Consider the following 18,253-nt stretch of genomic DNA (forward strand, 5'->3'; position numbering starts at 1 on the left):
TTGCCAGAGTGATATTTGGAAGCCCATAGAGGGCTATGGTGAAAAAGGAAATATCCTCAGATGAAATCTGGAAAGAAGCTTTCTGAAGAACTGCTTAGTGTTCTGTTAATTCTTCTCACAGAGTTACATCTGTATTTCGTGGATTTCTTTGCTAGCCTTATTTCTGTGGAGTCTGAGAACAGATATTTCGGATCCCTTTGGAGACTATAGGGCCAAAGGAAATATCCTCCGATAACAAAGACAAAGAAGCTTTCTGAGAAACCTCTTTGTGTTCTGTGAAATCATCTCACAGAGTTACAGCTTTCCCCTCAAGAAGCCTTTCGCTAAGACAGTTATTGTGGAATTGGAAATGTGATATTTGGAAGCCCATAGAGGGCTATGGAGAAAAAGGAAATATCCTCAGATGAAATCTGGAAAGAAGCTTTCTGAGAAACTGCTTAGTGTTCTGTTAATTCATCTCACAGAGTTACATCTGTATTTCGTGGATCTCTTTGCTAGTCTTATTTCTGTGGAATCTGAGAACAGATATTTCGGATCCCTTTGAAGACTATAGGGCCAAAGGAAATATCCTCCGATAACAAAGAGAAAGAACCTTTCTGAGAAACTTCTTTGTGTTCTGTGAAATCATCTCACAGAGTTACAGCTTCCCCCTCAACAAGCCTTTCGCTAAGACAGTTCTTGTGGAATTAGCAAAGTGATATTTGGAAGCCCATAGAGGGCTATGGTGAAAAAGGAAATATCCTCAGATGAAATCTGGAAAGAAGCTTTCTGAGAAACTGCTTAGTGTTCTGTTAATTCATCTCACAGAGTTACATCTGTATTTCGTGGATCTCTTTGCTAGCCTTATTTCTGTGGAATCTGAGAACAGATATTTCGGTTCCCTTTGAAGACTATAGGGCCAAATTAAATATCCTCCGATAACAAAGAGAAAGAAGCTCTCTGAGAAACCTATTTGTGTTCTGTGAAATCATCTCACAGAGTTACAGCTTTTCCTAGAAGAAGCCTTTCGCTAAGACAGTTCTTGTAGAATTGGCAAAGTGATATTTGGAAGCCCATAGAGGGCTATGGTGAAAAAGGAAATATCCTCAGATGAAATCTGGAAAAAGCTTTCTGAGAAACTGCTTAGTGTTCTGTTAATTCATCTCACAGAGTTACATCTGTATTTCGTGGATCTCTTTGCTAGCCTTATTTCTGTGGAATCTGAGAACAGATATTTCGGATCCCTTTGAAGACTATAGGACCAAAGGAAATATCTTCCGATAACAAAGAGAAAGAAGCTTTCTGAGAAACTTCTTTGTGTTCTGTGAAATCATCTCACAGAGTTACAGCTTTCCCCTTAAGAAGCCTTTAGCTAAGACAGTTCTTGTGGAATTGGCAAAGTGATATTTGGAAGCCCATAGAGGGCTATGGTGAAAAAGGAAATATCCTCAGATGAAATCTGGAAGGAAGCTTTCTGAGAAACTGCTTAGTGTTCTGTTAATTCATCTCACTGAGTTATATCTATATTTCGAGGATCTCTTTGCTAGCCTTATTTCTGTGGAACCTGAGAACAGATATTTCGGATCCCTTTGTAGACTATAGGGCCAAAGGAAATATCCTCCGATAACAAAGAGAAAGAAGCTTTCTGAGAAACTTCTTTGTGTTCTATGAAATCATCTCACAGAGTTACAGCTTTCCCCTCAAGAAGCCTTTCGCTAAGACAGTTCTTGTGGAATTGCAAAGTGATATATGGAAGCCCCTAGAGGGCTATGGTGAAAAAGGAAATATCCTCAGATGAAATCTGGAAAGAAGCTTTCTGAGAAACTGCTTAGTGTTCTGTTAATTCATCTCACAGAGTTACATCTGTACTTCATGGATCTCTTTGCTAGCCTTATTTGTGTGGAATCTGAGAACAGATATTTCGGATCCCTTTGAAGACTATAGGGCCAAAGGAAATATCCTCCGATAACAAAGAGAAAGAAGCTTTCTGAGACACTTCTTTGTGTACTGTGAAATCATCTCACAGAGTTACAGCTCTGCCCTCAAGAAGCCTTTTGCTAGGTCAGTTCTTGTGGAATTGGCAGAGTGATATTTGGAAGCCCATAGAGGGCTATGGTGAAAAAGGAAATATCCTCAGATGAAATCTGGAAAGAAGCTTTCTGAAGAACTGCTTAGTGTTCTGTTAATTCATCTCACAGAGTTACATCTGTATTTCGTGGATTTCTTGCTAGCCTTATTTCTGTGGAGTCTGAGAACAGATATTTCGGATCCCTTTGGAGACTCTAGGGCCAAAGGAAATATCCCCCGATAACAAAGACAAAGAAGCTTTCTGAGAAACCTCTTTGTGTTCTGTGAAATCATCTCACAGAGTTACAGCTTTCCCCTCAAGAAGCCTTTCGCTAAGACAGTTATTGTGGAATTGGAAAAGTGATTTTGGAAGCCCTTAGAGGGCTATGGAGAAAAAGGAAATATCCTCAGATGAAATCTGGAAAGAAGCTTTCTGAGAAACTGCTTAGTGTTCTGTTAATTCATCTCACAGAGTTACATCTGTATTTCGTGGATCTCTTTGCTAGCCTTATTTCTGTGGAATCTGAGAACAGATATTTCGGATCCCTTTGAAGACTATAGGGCCAAAGGAAATATCCTCCGATAACAAAGAGAAAGAACGTTTCTGAGAAACTTCTTTGTGTTCTGTGAAATCATCTCACAGAGTTACAGCTTCCCCCTCAACAAGCCTTTCGCTAAGACAGTTCTTGTGGAATTAGCAATATGATATTTGGAAGCCCATAGAGGGCTATGGTGAAAAAGGAAATATCCTCAGATGAAATCTGGAAAGAAGCTTTCTGAGAAACTGCTTAGTGTTCTCTTAATTCATCTCACAGAGTTACATCTGTATTTCGTGGATCTCTTTACTAGCCTTATTTCTGTGGGATCTGAGAACAGATATTTCGGTTCCCTTTGAAGACTATAGGGCCAAATTAAATATCCTCCGATAACAAAGAGAAAGAAGCTCTCTGAGAAACCTATTTGTGTTCTGTGAAATCATCTCACAGAGTTACAGCTTTTCCTAGAAGAAGCCTTTCGCTAAGACAGTTCTTGTAGAATTGGCAAAGTGATATTTGGAAGCCCATAGAGGGCTATGGTGAAAAAGGAAATATCCTCAGATGAAATCTGGAAAAAGCTTTCTGAGAAACTGCTTAGTGTTCTGTTAATTCATCTCACAGAGTTATATCTGTATTTCGTGGATCTCTTTGCTAGCCTTATTTCTGTGGATTCTGAGAACAGATATTTCTGATCCCTTTGAAGACTATAGGGCCAAAGGAAATATCCTCCGATAACAAAGAGAAAGAACCTTTCTGAGAAACTTCTTTGTGTTCTGTGAAATCATCTCACAGAGTTACAGCTTCCCCCTCAACAAGCCTTTCGCTAAGACGGTTCTTGTGGAATTTGGAAAGTGATATTTGGAAGCCCATAGAGGGCTATGGTGAAAAAGGAAATATCCTCAGATGAAATCTGGAAAGAAGCTTTCTGAGAAACTGCTTGGTGTTCTCTTAATTCATCTCACAGAGTTACATCTGTATTTCGTGGATCTCTTTGCTAGCCTTATTTCTGTGGAATCTGAGAACAGATATTTCGGATCCCTTTGAAGACTATAGGGCCAAATTAAATATCCTCCGATAACAAAGAGAAAGAAGCTTTCTGAGAAATCTCTTTGTGTTCTGTGAAATCATCTCACAGAGTTACAGCTTTCCCCTCAAGAAGCCTTTCGCTAACACAGTTCTTGTGCAATTCGCAAAGTGATATTTGGAAGCCCACAGAGGGCTATGGTGAAAAAGGAAATATCCTCAGATGAAATCTGGAAAGAAGCTTTCTGAGAAACTGCTTAGTGTTGTGTTAATTCATCTCACAGAGTTACATCTGTATTTCGTGGATCTCTTTGCTAGCCTTTTTTCTGTGGAATCTGAGAACAGATATTTCGGATCCCTTTGAAGACTATAGGGCCAAAGGAAATATCTTCCGATAACAAAGAGAAAGAAGCTTTCTAAGAAACTTCTTTGTGTTTTTTGAAATCATCTCACAGAGTTACAGCTTTCCCCTCAAGAAGCCTTTCGCTAAGACAGTTCTTAGCTTTGTGGAATTGCAAAGTGATATATGGAAGCCCCTAGATGGCTATGGTGAAAAAGGAAATATCCTCCGATGAAATCTGGAAAGAAGTTTTCTGAGAAACTGCTTAGTGTTCTGTTAATACATCTCACAGAGTTACATCTGTACTTCGTGGATCTCTTTGCTAGCCTTATTTCTGTGGAATCTGAGAACAGATATTTCGGATCCCTTTGAAGACTATAGGGCCAAAGGAAATATCCTCCGATAACAAAGAGAAAGAAGCTTTCTGAGACACCTCTTTGTGTTCTGTGAAATCATCTCACAGAGTTACAGCTTTCCCTAGAAGAAGCCTTTCGCTAAGACAGTTCTTGTGGAATTGGCAAAGTGATATTTGGAAGCCCATAGACGGCTATGGTGAAAAAGGAAATATCCTCAGATGAAATCTGGAAAGAAGCTTTCTGAGAAACTGCTTAGTGTTCTGTTAATTCATCTCACAGAGTTACATGTGTGTTTCGTGGATCACTTTGCTAGCCTTATTTCTGTATAATCTGAGAACAGTATTTCTGATCCCTTTGAAGACTACAGGGACAAAGGAAATATCCTCCGATAACAAAGAGAAAGAAGCTTTCTGACAAACTTCTTTGTGTTCTGTGAAATCATCTCACAGAGTTACAGCTCTGCCCTCAAGAAGCCTTTTGCTAAGACAGTTCTTGTGGAATTGGCACAGTGATATTTGGAAGCCCATAGAGGGCTACGGTGAAAAAGGAAATATCCTCAGATGAAATCTGGAAAGAAGCTTTCTGAAGAACTGCTTAGTGTTCTGTTAATTCATCTCACAGCGTTACATCTGTATTTCGTGGATCTCTTTGCTAGCCTTATTTCTGTGGAGTCTGAGAACAGATATTTCGGATCCCTTTGAAGACTATAGGGCCAAAGGAAATATCCTCCGATAACAAAGAGAAAGAAGCTTTCTGAGAAACTTCTTTGTGTTCTGTGAAATCATCTCACAGAGTTACAGCTTTCCCCTCAAGAAGCCTTTCGCTAAGACAGCTCTAGTGGTAATGGGAAAGTGATATTTGGAGGCCCATAGAGGGCTATGGTGAAAAAGGAAATATCCTCAGATGAAATCTGGAAAGAAACTTTCTGAGAAACTGCTTAGTGTTCTGTTAATTCATCTCACAGAGTTACATCTGTATTTCGTGGATCTCTTTGCTAGCCTTATTTCTGTGGAATCTGAGAACAGATATTTCGGATCCCTTTGACGACTATAGGGCCAAAGGAAATATCTTCCGAAAACAAAGAGAAAGAAGCTTTCTGAGAAACTTCTTTGTGTTCTGTGAAATCATCTCACAGAGTTACAGCTTTCCCCTCAAGAAGCCTTTCGCTAAGACAGTTCTTGTGGAATAGGCAAAGTGATATTTGGAAGCCCTTAGAGGGCTATGGTGAAAAAGGAAATATCATCAGATTAAATCTGGAAAGAAGCTTTCTGAGAAACTGCTTAGTGTTCTGTTAATTCGTCTCACAGAGTTACATCTGTATTTCGAGGATCTCTTTGCTAGCCTTATTTCTGTGGAATCTGAGAACAGATATTTCGGATTCCTTTGAAGACTATAGGGCCAGTGGAAATATCCTCCGATACAAAGAGAAAGAAGCTTTCTGAGAAACTTCTTTTTGTTCTGTGAAATCATCTCACAGAGTTACAGCTTTCCCCTCAAGAAGCCTTTCGCTAAGACAGTTATTGTGGAATTGGAAAAGTGATATTTGGTAGCCCATAGAGGGCTATGCTGAAAAAGAAAATATCCTCAGATGAAATCTGGAAAGAAGCTTTCTGAGAAACTGCTTAGTGTTCTGTTAATTCATCTCATAGAGTTACATCTGTATTTCGTGTATCTCTTTCCTAGCCTTATTTCTGTGGAATCTGAGAACAGATATTTCGGATCCCTTTGAAGACAATATGTCCAAAGGAAATATCCTCTGATAACAAAGAGAAAGAAGCTTTCTGAGAAACTTCTTTGTGTTCTGTGAAATTATCTCACAGAGTTAGAGCTTTCCCCTCAAGAAGACTTTCGATAAGACAGTTCTTGTGGAATTGGCAAAGTGATATTTGGAAGCCCTTAGAGGGCTATGGTGAAAAAGGAAATATCCTCAGATGAAATCTGAAAGAAGCTTACTGAGAAACTGCTTAGGGTTTTGTTAATTCATCTCACAGAGTTACATCTGTATTTCGTGGATCTCTTTGCTAACCATATTTCTGTGGAATCTGAGAACAGATTTCGGACCCCTTTGAAGACTATAGGGCCAAAGGAAATATCCTCCGATAACAAAGAGAGAGAAGCTTTCTGAGAAACTTCTATGTGTTCTGCGAAATCACCTCACAGAGTTGCAGCTTTCCCCTCAACAAGCCTTTCGCTAAGACAGTTCTTGTGGAATTGGCAAAGTGATATTTGGAAGCCCTTAGAGGGCTATGGTGAAAAAGGAAATATCCTCAGATGAAATCTGGGAAGAAGCTTTCTGAGAAACTGCTTAGTGTTCTGCTAATTCATCTCACAGAGTTACTTCTGTATTTCGTGGATCTCTTTGCTAGCCTTATTTCTGTGGAATCTGAGAACAGATATTTCGGATCCTTTTGAAGACGATAGGGGCAAAGGAAATATCTTCCGATAACAAAGAGAAAGAAGCTTTCTGAGAAACTTCTTTGTGTTCTGTGAAATCATCTCAAAGAGTTACAGCTTCCCCCTCAACAAGCCTTTCGCTAAAACAGTTCTTGTGGAATTGACAAAGTGATATTTGGAAGCCCGTAGAGGGCTATGGTGAAAAAGGAAATATCCTCAGATGAAATCTGGAAAGAAGCTTTCTGAGAAACTGCTTAGTGTTCTGTTAATTCATCTCAAAGAGTTACATCTGTATTTCGTGGATCTCTTTGCTAACCTTATTTCTGTGGAATCTGAGAACAGATTTCGGATCCCTTTGAAGACTATACGGCCAAAGGAAATATCCTCCGATAACAAAGAGAAAGAAGCTTTCTGAGAAAATCTTTTTGTTCTGTGAAATCATCTCACAGAGTTGCAGCTTTCCCCTCAAGAAGCCTTTCGCTAAGACAGCTCTTGTGGAATTGGGAAAGTGATATTTGGAGGCCCACAGAGGGCTATGGTGAAAAAGGAAATATCCTCAGATGAAATCGGGAAAGAAGCTTTCTGAGAAACTGCTTAGTGTTCTGTTAATTCATCTCACAGAGTTACATCTGTATTTCGTGGATCTCTTTGCTAGCCTTATTTCTGTGGAATCTGAGAACAGATATTTCGGATCCCTTTGAAGACAATAGGGCCAAAGGAAATATCCTCCGATAACAAAGAGAAAGAAGCTTTCTTAGAAACTTCTTTGTGTTCTGTGAAATCATCTCAGAGAGCTACAGCTTTCCCTAGAAGAATCCTTTCACTAAGACAGTTCTTGTGGAATTGGAAAAGTGATATTTGGTAGCCCATAGAGTGCTATGGTGAAAAAGAACATATCCTCAGATGAAATCTGGAAAGAAGCTTTCTGAGAAACTGCTTAGTGTTCTGTTAATTCATCTCATAGAGTTACATCTGTATTTCCTGGATCTCTTTCCTAGCCTTATTTCTGTGGAATCTGAGAACAGATATTTCGGATCTCTTTGAAGACTATAGGGCCAAAGGAAATATTCTCCGATAACAAAGAGAAAGAAGCTTTCTGAGAAACTTCTTTGTGTTCTGTGAAATCTTCTCACAGAGTTACAGCTTTCCCGTCAAGAAAAATTTCGCTAAGACAGTTCTTGTGGAATTGGCAAAGTGATATTTAGAAGCCCATATAGGGCTATGGTGAAAAAGGAAATATCCTCAGATGAAATCTGGAAAGAAGCTTTCTGAGAAACTGCTTAGTGTTCTGTTAATTCATCTCACAGAGTTACATCTGTATTTCGTGGATCTCTTTGCTAGCCTTATTTCTGTGGAATCTGAGAACAGATATTTCGGATCCCTTTGAAGACAATAGGGCCAAAGGAAATATCCTCCGATAACAAAGAGAAAGAAGCTTTCTGAGAAACTTCTTTGTGTTCTGTGAAATCATCTCACAGAGCTACAGCTTTCCCTAGAAGAATCCTTTCACTAAGACAGTTCATGTGGAATTGGAAAAGTGATATTTGGTAGCCCATAGAGGGCTATGGTGAAAAAGAAAATATCCTCAGATGAAATCTGGAAAGAAGCTTTCTGAGAAACTGCTTAGTGTTCTGTTAATTCATCTCATAGAGTTACATCTGTATTTCGTAGATCTCTTTGCTAGCCTTATTTCTGTGGAATCTGAGAACAGATATTTCGGATCCCTTTGAAGACTATAGGTCCAAAGGAAATATCCTCCGATAACAAAGAGAAAGAAGCCTTCTGAGAAACTTCTTTATGTTCTGTGAAATTCTCTCACAGAGTTACAGCTTTCCCCTCAAGAAGCCTTTCGATAAGGCAGTTCTTGTGGAATTGACAAAGTGATATTTGAAGCCCATAGAGGGCTATGGTGAAAAAGGAAATATCCTCAGATGAAATCTGGAAAGAAGCTTTCTGAGAAACTGCTTAGTGTTCTGTTAATTCATCTCACATAGTTACATCTGTATTTCGAGGATCTCTTTGCTAGCCTTATTTCTGTGGAGTCTGAGAACAGATATTTCGGATCCCTTTGAAGACTATAGGGCCAAAGGAAATATCCTCGGATAACAAAGAGAAAGATGCTTTCTGAGAAACTTCTTTGTGTTCTGTGAAATCATCTCACAGAGTTACAGCTTTCCCTAGAGGAAGCCTTTCGCTAAGACAGTTATTGTGCAATTGGCAAAGTGATATTTGGTAGCCCATAGTGGGCTATGATGAAAAAGGAAATATCCTCAGATGAAATCTGGAAAGAAGCTTTCTGAGAAACTGCTTAGTGTTCTGTTAATTCATCTCACAGAGTTACATCTGTATTTCGTGTATCTCTGCTAACCTTATTTCTGTGGAATCTGGGAACAGATTTCGGATCCCTTTGAAGACTATAGGCCAAAGGAAATATCCTCCGATAACAAAGAGAAAGAAGCTTTCTGAGAAACTTCTTTTTGTTCTGTGAAATCATCTCACAGAGTTGCAGCTTTCCCCTCAACAAGCCTTTCGCTAAGACAGTTCTTGTGGAATAGGCAAAGTGATATTTGGAAGCCCTTAGAGGGCTATGGTGAAAAAGTAAATATCCTCAGATGAAATCTGGAAAGAAGCTTTCTGAGAAACTGCTTAGGGTTTTGTTAATTCATCTCACAGAGTTACATCTGTATTTCGTGGATCTCTTTGCTAGCCTTATTTCTGTGGAATCTGAGAACAGATAATTCGGATCCCTTTGAAGACTATAGGGCCAAAGGAAATATCCTCCGTTAACAAAGAGAAAGAAGCTTACTGAGAAACTTCTTTGTGTTCTGTGAAATCATCACACAGAGTTACAGCTTTCCCCTCAAGAAGCCTTTCGATAAGGCAGTTCCTGTGGAATTGGCAAAGTGATATTTTGAAGCCCGTAGAGAGCTATGGTGAAAAAGGAAATATCCTCAGATAAAATCTGGAAAGAAGCTTAATGAGTAACTGTTCAGGTTTTCCTTAATTCATCTCACAGAGTTACATCTCTATTTCGTGGATTTCATTGCTAGCCTTATTTCTGTGGAATCTGAGAACAGATATTTCGGATCCCTTTGACGCCTACAGGGCCAAAGGAAATATCCTCCGATAACAAAGAGAAAGAAGCTTTCTGAGAAACTTGTTTGTGTTCTGTGAAATCATCTCACAGAGTTACAGCGTTCCCCTCAAGAAGCCTTTCGCTAAGACAGTTCTTGTGGAATTGGAAAAGTGATATTTGGAAACCCACAGAGGGCTATGGTGAAAAAGGAAATATCCTCAGATGAAATCTGGAAAGAAGCTTTCTGAGAAACTGCTTAGTGTTCTGTTAATTCATCTCACAGAGTTACATCTGTATTTCTTGGATCTCTTTGCTAGCCTTATTTCTGTGGAATCTGAGAACAGATATTTCGGATCCCATTGAAGACAATAGGGCCAAAGGAAATATCCTCCGATAACAAAGAGAAAGAAGCTTTCTGAGAAACTTCTTTGTGTTCTGTGAAATCATCTCACAGAGCTACAGCTTTCCCTAGAAGAATTCTTTCACTAAGACAGTTCTTGTGGAATTGGCAAAGTTATATATGGAAGCCCCTGGAGGGCTATGGTGAAAAAGGATATATCCTCAGATGAAATCTGGAAAGAAGCTTTCTGAGAAACTTCTTAGTGTTCTGTTAATTCATCTCACAGAGTTCCATCTGTATTTCGTGGATCTCTTTGCTAGCCTTATTTCTGTGGAATCTGATAACAGATATTTCGGATCCCTTTGAAGACTATAGGGCCAAAGGAAATATTCTCCGATAACAAAGAGAAAGAAGGTTTCTGAGAAACTTCTTTGTGTTCTGTGATCTTCTCACAGAGTTACAGCTTTCCCGTCAAGAAGAATTTCGCTAAGACAATTCTTGTGGAATTGGCAAAGTGATATTTGGAAGCCCTTACAGGGCTATGTTGAAAAAGGAAATATCCTCAGATGAAATCTGGAAAGAAGCTTTCTGAGAAACTGCTTAGTGTTCTGTTAATTCATCTCACAGAGTTATATCTGTATTTCATGGATCTCTTTGCTAGCCTTATTTCTGTGGAGTCTCAGAACAGATATTTCGGATCCCTTTGAAGACTATAGGGCCAAAGGAAATATCCTCCGATAACAAAGAGAAAGAAGCTTTCTGAGAAACTTCTTGGTGTTCTGTGAAATCATCTCACAGAGTTACAGCTTTCCCTAGAAGAAGCCTTTCGCTAAGACAGTTCTTGTGGAATAGCAAAGTGATATTTGGTAGCCCATAGTGGGCTATGATGAAAAAGGAAATATCCTCAGAAGAAATCTTGAAAGAAGCTTTCTGAGAAACTGCTTAGTGTTCTGTTAATTCATCTCACAGAGTTACATCTGTATTTCGTGTATCTCTGCTAAACTTATTTCTGTGGAATCTGAGAACAGATTTCGGATCCCTTTGAAGACTATAGGGCCAAAGGAAATATCCTCCGATAACAAAGAGAAAGAAGCTTTCTGAGAAACTTCTTTTTGTTCTGTGAAATCATCTCACAGAGTTGCAACTTTCCCCTCAACAAGCCTTTCGCTAAGACAGTTCTTGTGGAATTGGCAAAGTGATATTTGGAAGCCCTTAGAGGGCTATAGTGAAAAAGGAAATATCCTCAGATGAAATCTGGAAAGAAGCTTTCTGAGAAACTGCTTAGTGTTCTGTTAATTCATCTCACAGAGTTACATCTGTATTTCGTGGATCTCGTTGCTAACCTTATTTCTGTGGAATCTGAGAACAGATTTCGGATCCCTTTGAAGACTATAGGGCCAAAGGAAATATCCTCCGATAACAAAGAGAGAGAAGCTTTCTGAGAAACTTCTATGTGTTCTGTGAAATCATCTCACAGAGTTGCAGCTTTCCCCTCAACAAGCCTTTCGCTAAGACAGTTCTTGTGGAATTGGCAAAGTGATATTTGGAAGCCCTTAGAGGGCTATGGTGAAAAAGGAAATATCCTCAGATGAAATCTGGAAAGAAGCTTTCTGAGAAACTGCTTAGGGTTTTGTTAATTCATCTCACAGAGTTACATCTGTATTTCGTGGATCTCTTTGCTAGCCTTATTTCTGTGGAATCTGAGAACAGATATTTCGCATCCCTTTCAAGAGTATAGGGCCAAAGGAAATATCCTCCGATAACAAAGAGAAAGACGCTTACTGAGAAACTTCTTTGTGTTCTGTGAAATCATCTCACAGAGTTACAGCTTTCCCCTCAAGAAGCCTTTCGATAAGGCAGTTCCTGTGGAATTGGCAAAGTGATATTTTGAAGCCCGTAGAGAGCTATGGTGAAAAAGGAATTATCCTCAGATAAAATCTGGAAAGAAGCTTTCTGAGTAACTGTTTAGGTTTCCGTTAATTCATCTCACAGATTTACATCTGTATTTCGTGGATCTCTTTGCTAGCCTTATTTCTGTGGAATCTGATAACAGATATTTCGGATCCCTTTGAAGACTATAGGACCAAAGGAAATATCCTCCGATAACAAAGAGAAAGAAGCTTTCTGAGAAACTTCTTTGTGTTCTGTGAAATCATCTCACAGAGTTACAGCTTCCCCCTCAACAAGCCTTTCGCTAAGACAGTTCTTGTGGAATTGGCAAAGTGATATTTGGAAGCCCCTAAAGGGCTATGGTGCAAAAGGAAATATCCTCACATAAAATCTGGAAAGAAGCTTTCTGAGAAACTGATTAGTGTTCTGTTAATTCATCTCACAGAGCTACATCTGTATTTCGTGGATCTCTTTAGTAGCCTTATTTCTGTGGAATCTGAGAACAGATATTTCGGATCCCTTTGAAGACTATAGGGCCAAAGGAAATATCCTCCGATAACAAAGAGAAAGAAGCTTTCTGAGAAACTTCTTTGTGTTCTGTGAAATCATCTCACAGAGTTACAGCTTCCCCCTCAACAAGCCTTTTGCTAAGACAGTTCTTGTGGAATTGACAAAGTGATATTTGGAAGCCCATATACGGCTATGGTGAAAAAGGAAATATCCTCAGATGAAATCTGGAAAGAAGCTTTCTGAGAAACTGCTTAGTGTTCTGTTAATTCATCTCACAGAGTTACATCTGTATTTCTTGAATGTCTTTGCTAGCCTTATTTCTGTGGAATCTGAGAACAGATATTTCGGATCCCTTGGAAGACTATAGGGCCAAAGGAAATATCCTCCGATAACAAAGTGAAAGAAGCTTTCTAAGAAACTTCCTTGTGTTATGTGAAATCATCTCACAGAGTTACAGCTTTTCCTAGAAGAAGCCTTTCGCTAAGAGAGTTCTTGTAGAATTGGCAAAGTGATATTTGGAAGCCCATAGAGGGCTATGGTGAAAAAGGAAATATCCTCAGATGAAATCTTGAAAAAGCTTTCTGAGAAACTGCTTAGTGTTCTGTTAATTCATCTCACAGAGTTACATCTGTTTTTCGTGGATCTCTTCGCTAGCCTTATTTCTGTGGAATCTGAGAACTGAGATTTCGGATCCCTTTGAAGCCTATAGGGCCAAATTAAATATCCTCTGATAACAAAGAGAAAGAAGCTTTCTGAGAAACCTCTGTGTGTTCTGTGAAATCATCTCACAGAGTTACAGCTTTCCCCTCAAGAAGCCTTTCGCTAAGACAGTTCTTGTGGAAATGGCAAAGTGATATTTGGAAGCCCTTAGAGGGCTATGGTGAAAAAGGAAATATCCTCAGATGAAATCTGGCAAGAAGATTTCTGAGAAACTGCTTAGTGTTCTGTTAATTCATCTCACAGAGTTACATCTGTATTTCGTGGATCTCTTTGCTAGCCTTATTTCTGTGGAATCTGAGAACAGATATTTCAAATCCCTTTGAAGACTATAGGGCCAACGGAAATATCATCCGATAACAAAGAGAAAGAAGCTTTCTGAGAAACTTCTTTGTGTTCTGGGAAATCATCTCACAGAGTTACAGCTCTCCCCTCAAGAAGCCTTTTGCTAAGACAGTTCTTGTGGAATTGGCAGAGTGATATTTGGAAGCCCATAGAGGGCTATGGTGAAAAAGGAAATATCCTCCGATGAAATCTGGAAAGAAGCTTTCTGAAGAACTGCTTAGTGTTCTGTTAATTCATCTCACAGAGTTACATCTGTATTTTTTGGATCTCTTTGCTAGCCTTATTTCTGTGGAATCTGAGAACAGATATTTCGGATCCCTTTGAAGATTATAGGGCCCAAGGAAATATTCTCCGATAAAAAAGAGAAAGAAGCTTTCTGAGAAACTTCTTTGTGTTCTGTGAAATCATCTCACACAGTTACAGCTTTCCCTAGAAGAAGCCTTTCGCTAAGACAGTTCTTGTGGAATTGGCAAAGTGATATTTGGTAGCCCATAGTGGGCTATGATGAAAAAGGAAATATCCTCCGATGAAATCTGGAAAGAAGCTTTCTGAGAAACTGCTTAGTGTTCTGTTAATTCATCTCACAGAGTTACATCTGTATTTCGTCGATCTCTTTGCTAGCCTTATTTCTGTGGAATCTGAGAACAGATATTTCGGATCCCTTTGAAGACTATAGGTCCAAAGGAAATATCCTCCGATAACAAAGAGAAAGAAGCTTTTTGAGAAACTTCTTTGTGTTCTGTGAAATCATCTCACAGAGTTACAGCTTTCCCTTCAAGAAGCCTTTTGCTAAGACAGTTCTTGTGGAATTGGCAAAGTGATATATGGAAGCCCCTTGAGAGCTATGGTTAAAAAGGAAATATCCTCATATGAAATCTGGAAAGAAGCTTTCTGAGAAACTGCTTAGTGTTCTGTTAATTCATCTCACTGAGTGACATCTGTATTTCGTGGATCTCTTTGCTAGCCTTATTTCTGTGGAATCTGAGAACAGATATTTCGGATCCCTTTGAAGACTATAGGGCCAAAGGAAATATTCTCCGATAACAAAGAGAAAGAAGCTTTCTGAGAAACTTCTTTGTGTTCTGTGAAATCTTCTCACATAGTTAAAGCTTTCCCGTCAAGAAGAATTTCGCTAAGACAATTCTTGTGGAATTGGCAAAGTGATATTTGGAAGCCCATAGAGGGCTACGGTGAAAAGGGAAATATCCTCAGATGAAATCTGGAAAGAAGCTTTATCAGAAACTGCTTGGCGTTCTGTTAATTCATCTCCCAGAGTTACATCTGTATTTCGTGGATCTCTTTGCTAGCCTTATTTCTGTGGAATCTGAGAACAGATATTTCGGATCCCTTTGAAGACTATAGGGCCAAAGTAAATATCCTCCGATAACAAAGAGATAGAAGCTTTCTGAGAAACTTCTTTGTGTTCTGTGAAATCATCTCACAGAGTTACAGCTTTCCCCTCAGGAAGACTTTCGCTTAGACAGTTCTTGTGGAATTGGCAATGTGATATTTGGAAGCCCATAGAGGGCTATGGTGAAAAAGGAAATATCCTCCGATGAAATCTGGAAAGAAGCTTTCTGAGAAACTGCTTAGTGTTCTGTTAATTCATCTCACAGAGTTACATCTGTATTTCGTGGATCTCTTTGCTAGTCTTTTTTCTGGGGAATCTGAGAACAGATATTTCGGATCCCTTTGAAGAAAATAGGGCCAAAGGAAATATCCTCCGATAACAAAGAGAAAGAAGCTTTCTGAGAAACTTCTTTGTGTTCCGTGAAATCATCTAAAAGAGTTACAGCTTTCACCTCAAGAAGCCTTTCGCTAGGACAGTTCTTGTGGAATTGGCAGAGTGATATTTGGAAGCCCATAGAGGGCTACGGTGAAAAAGGAAATATCCTCCGATGAAATCTGGAAAGAAGCTTTCTGAGAAACTGCTTAGTGTTCTGTTAATTCATCTCACAGAGTTACATCTGTATTTCGTCGATCTCTTTGCTAGCCTTATTTCTGTGGAATCTGCGAACAGATATTTCGGATCCCTTTGAAGACTATAGGTACAAAGGAAATATCCTCCGATAACAAAGAGAAAGAAGCTTTTTGAGAAACTTCTTTGTGTTCTGTGAAATCATCTCACAGAGTTACAGCTTTCCCTTCAAGAAGCCTTTTGCTAAGACAGTTCTTGTGGAATTGGCAAAGTGATATATGGAAGCCCCTTGAGAGCTATGGTGAAAAAGGAAATATCCTCATATGAAATCTGGAAAGAAGCTTTCTGGGAAACTGCTTAGTGTTCTGTTAATTCATCTCACTGAGTTACATCTGTATTTCGTGGATCTCTTTGCTAGCCTTATTTCTGTGGAATCTGAGAACAGATATTTCGGATCCCTTTGAAGACTATAGGGCCAAAGGAAATATCCTCCGATAACAAAGAGAAAGAAGCTTTCTGAGAAACTTCTTTGTGTTCTGTGAAATCTTCTCACATAGTTAAAGCTTTCCCGTCAAGAAGAATTTCGCTAAGACAATTCTTGTGGAATTGGCAAAGTGATATTTGGAAGCCCATAGAGGGCTATGGTGAAAAAGGAAATATCCTCAGATGAAATCTGGAAAGAAGCTTTCTAGAAACTGCTTAGTGTTCTGTTAATTCATCTCACAGAGTTACATCTGTATTTCGTGGATCTCTTTGCTAGCCTTATTTCTGTGGAATCTGAGAACAGATATTTCGGATCCCTTTGAAGACAATAGGGCCAAAGGAAATATCCTCCGATAACAAAGAGAAAGAAGCTTTCTGAGAAACTTCTTTGTGTTCTGTGAAATTATCTCACAGAGTTACAGCTTTCCCCTCAAGAAGCCTTTCGATAAGGCAGTTCTTGTGGAATTGACAAAGTGATATTGGAAGCCCATAGAGGGCTATGGTGAAAAAGGAAATATCCTCAGATGAAATCTGGAAAGAAGCTTTCTGAGAAACTGCTTAGTGTTCTGTTAATTCATCTCACAGAGTTACATCTGTATTTCGTGGATCTCTTTGCTAGCCTTATTTCTGTGGAATCTGAGAACAGATATTTCGGATCCCTTTGAATACTATAGGGCCAAAGGAAATATCCTCCGATAACAAAGAGAAAGAAGCTTTCTGAGAAACTTTGTTGTGTTCCGTGAAATCATCTCAAAGAGTTACAGCTTTCACCTCAAGAAGCCTTTCGCTAGGACAGTTCTTGTGGAATTGGCAGAGTGATATTTGGAAGCCCATAGAGGGCTACGGTGAAAAAGGAAATATCCTCCGATGAAATCTGGAAAGAAGATTTCTGAGAAACTGCTTAGTGTTCTGTTAATTCATCTCACAGAGTTACATCTGTATTTCGTAGATCTCTTTGCTAGCCTTATTTCTGTGGAATCTGAGAACAGATATTTCGGATCCCTTTGAAGACTATAGGGCTAAAGGAAATATTCTCCGATATCAAAGAGAAAGAAGCTTTCTGAGAAACTTCTTTGTGTTCTGTGAAATATTCTCACAGAGTTAAAGCTTTCCCGTCAAGAAGAATTTCGCTAAGACAATTCTTGTGGAATTGGCAAAGTGATATTTGGAAGCCCATAGAGGGCTCTGGTGAAAAAGCAAATATCCTCAGATGAAATCTGGAAAGAAGCTTTCTAGAAACTGCTTAGTGTTCTGTTAATTCATCTCACAGAGTTACATCTGTATTTCGTGGATCTCTTTGCTAGCCTTATTTCTGTGGAATCTGAGAACAGATATTTCGGATCCCTTTGAAGACTATAGGGCCAAAGGAAATATCCTCCGATAACAAAGAGAAAGAAGCTTTCTGAGAAACTTCTTTGTGTTCTGTGAAATTATCTCACAGAGTTACAGCTTTCCCCTCAAGAAGGCTTTCGATAAGGCAGTTCTTGTGGAATTGACAAAGTGATATTGGAAGCCCATAGAGGGCTATGGTGAAAAAGGAAATATCCTCAGATGAAATCTGGAAAGAAGCTTTCTGAGAAACTTCTTAGTGTTCTGTTAATTCATCTCACAGAGTTACATCTGTATTTCGTGGATCTCTTTGCTAGCCTTATTTCTGTGGAATCTGAGAACAGATATTTCGGATCCCTTTGAAGACTGTAGGGCCAAAGGAAATATCCTCCGATAACAAAGAGAAAGAAGCTTTCTGAGAAACTTCTTTGTGTTCCGTGAAATCATCTCACAGAGTTACAGCTTTCCCCTCAAGAAGCCTTTCGCTAAGACAGTTCTTGTGGAATTGGCAAAGTGATATATGGAAGCCCCTTGAGGGCTATGGTGAAAAAGGAAATATCCTCAGATGAAATCTGGAAAGAAGCTTTCTGAGAAACTGCTTAGTGTTCTGTTAATTCACCTCACAGAGTTACATCTGTATTTCGTGGATCTCTTTGCTAGCCTTGTTTCTGTGGAATCTGAGAACATATATTTCGGATCCCTTTGAACACTACAGGGCCAAAGGAAATATCCTCCGATAACAAAGAGAAAGAAGCTTTCTGAGAAACTTCTTTGTGTTCTGTGAAATCATCTCCCAGAGTTACAGCTTTTCCTAGAAGAAGCCTTTCGCTAAGACAGTTCTTGTGGAAATGGCAAAGTGATATTTCGAAGCCCCTAGAGGGCTATGGTGCGAAAGGAAATATCCTCAGATAAAATCTGCAAAGAAGCTTTCTGTGAAACTGCTTAGTGTT

Source organism: Macaca fascicularis, chromosome 15 (assembly GCF_037993035.2).
Source record: "Macaca fascicularis isolate 582-1 chromosome 15, T2T-MFA8v1.1".
In the NCBI taxonomy this organism is placed as follows: domain Eukaryota; kingdom Metazoa; phylum Chordata; class Mammalia; order Primates; family Cercopithecidae; genus Macaca; species Macaca fascicularis.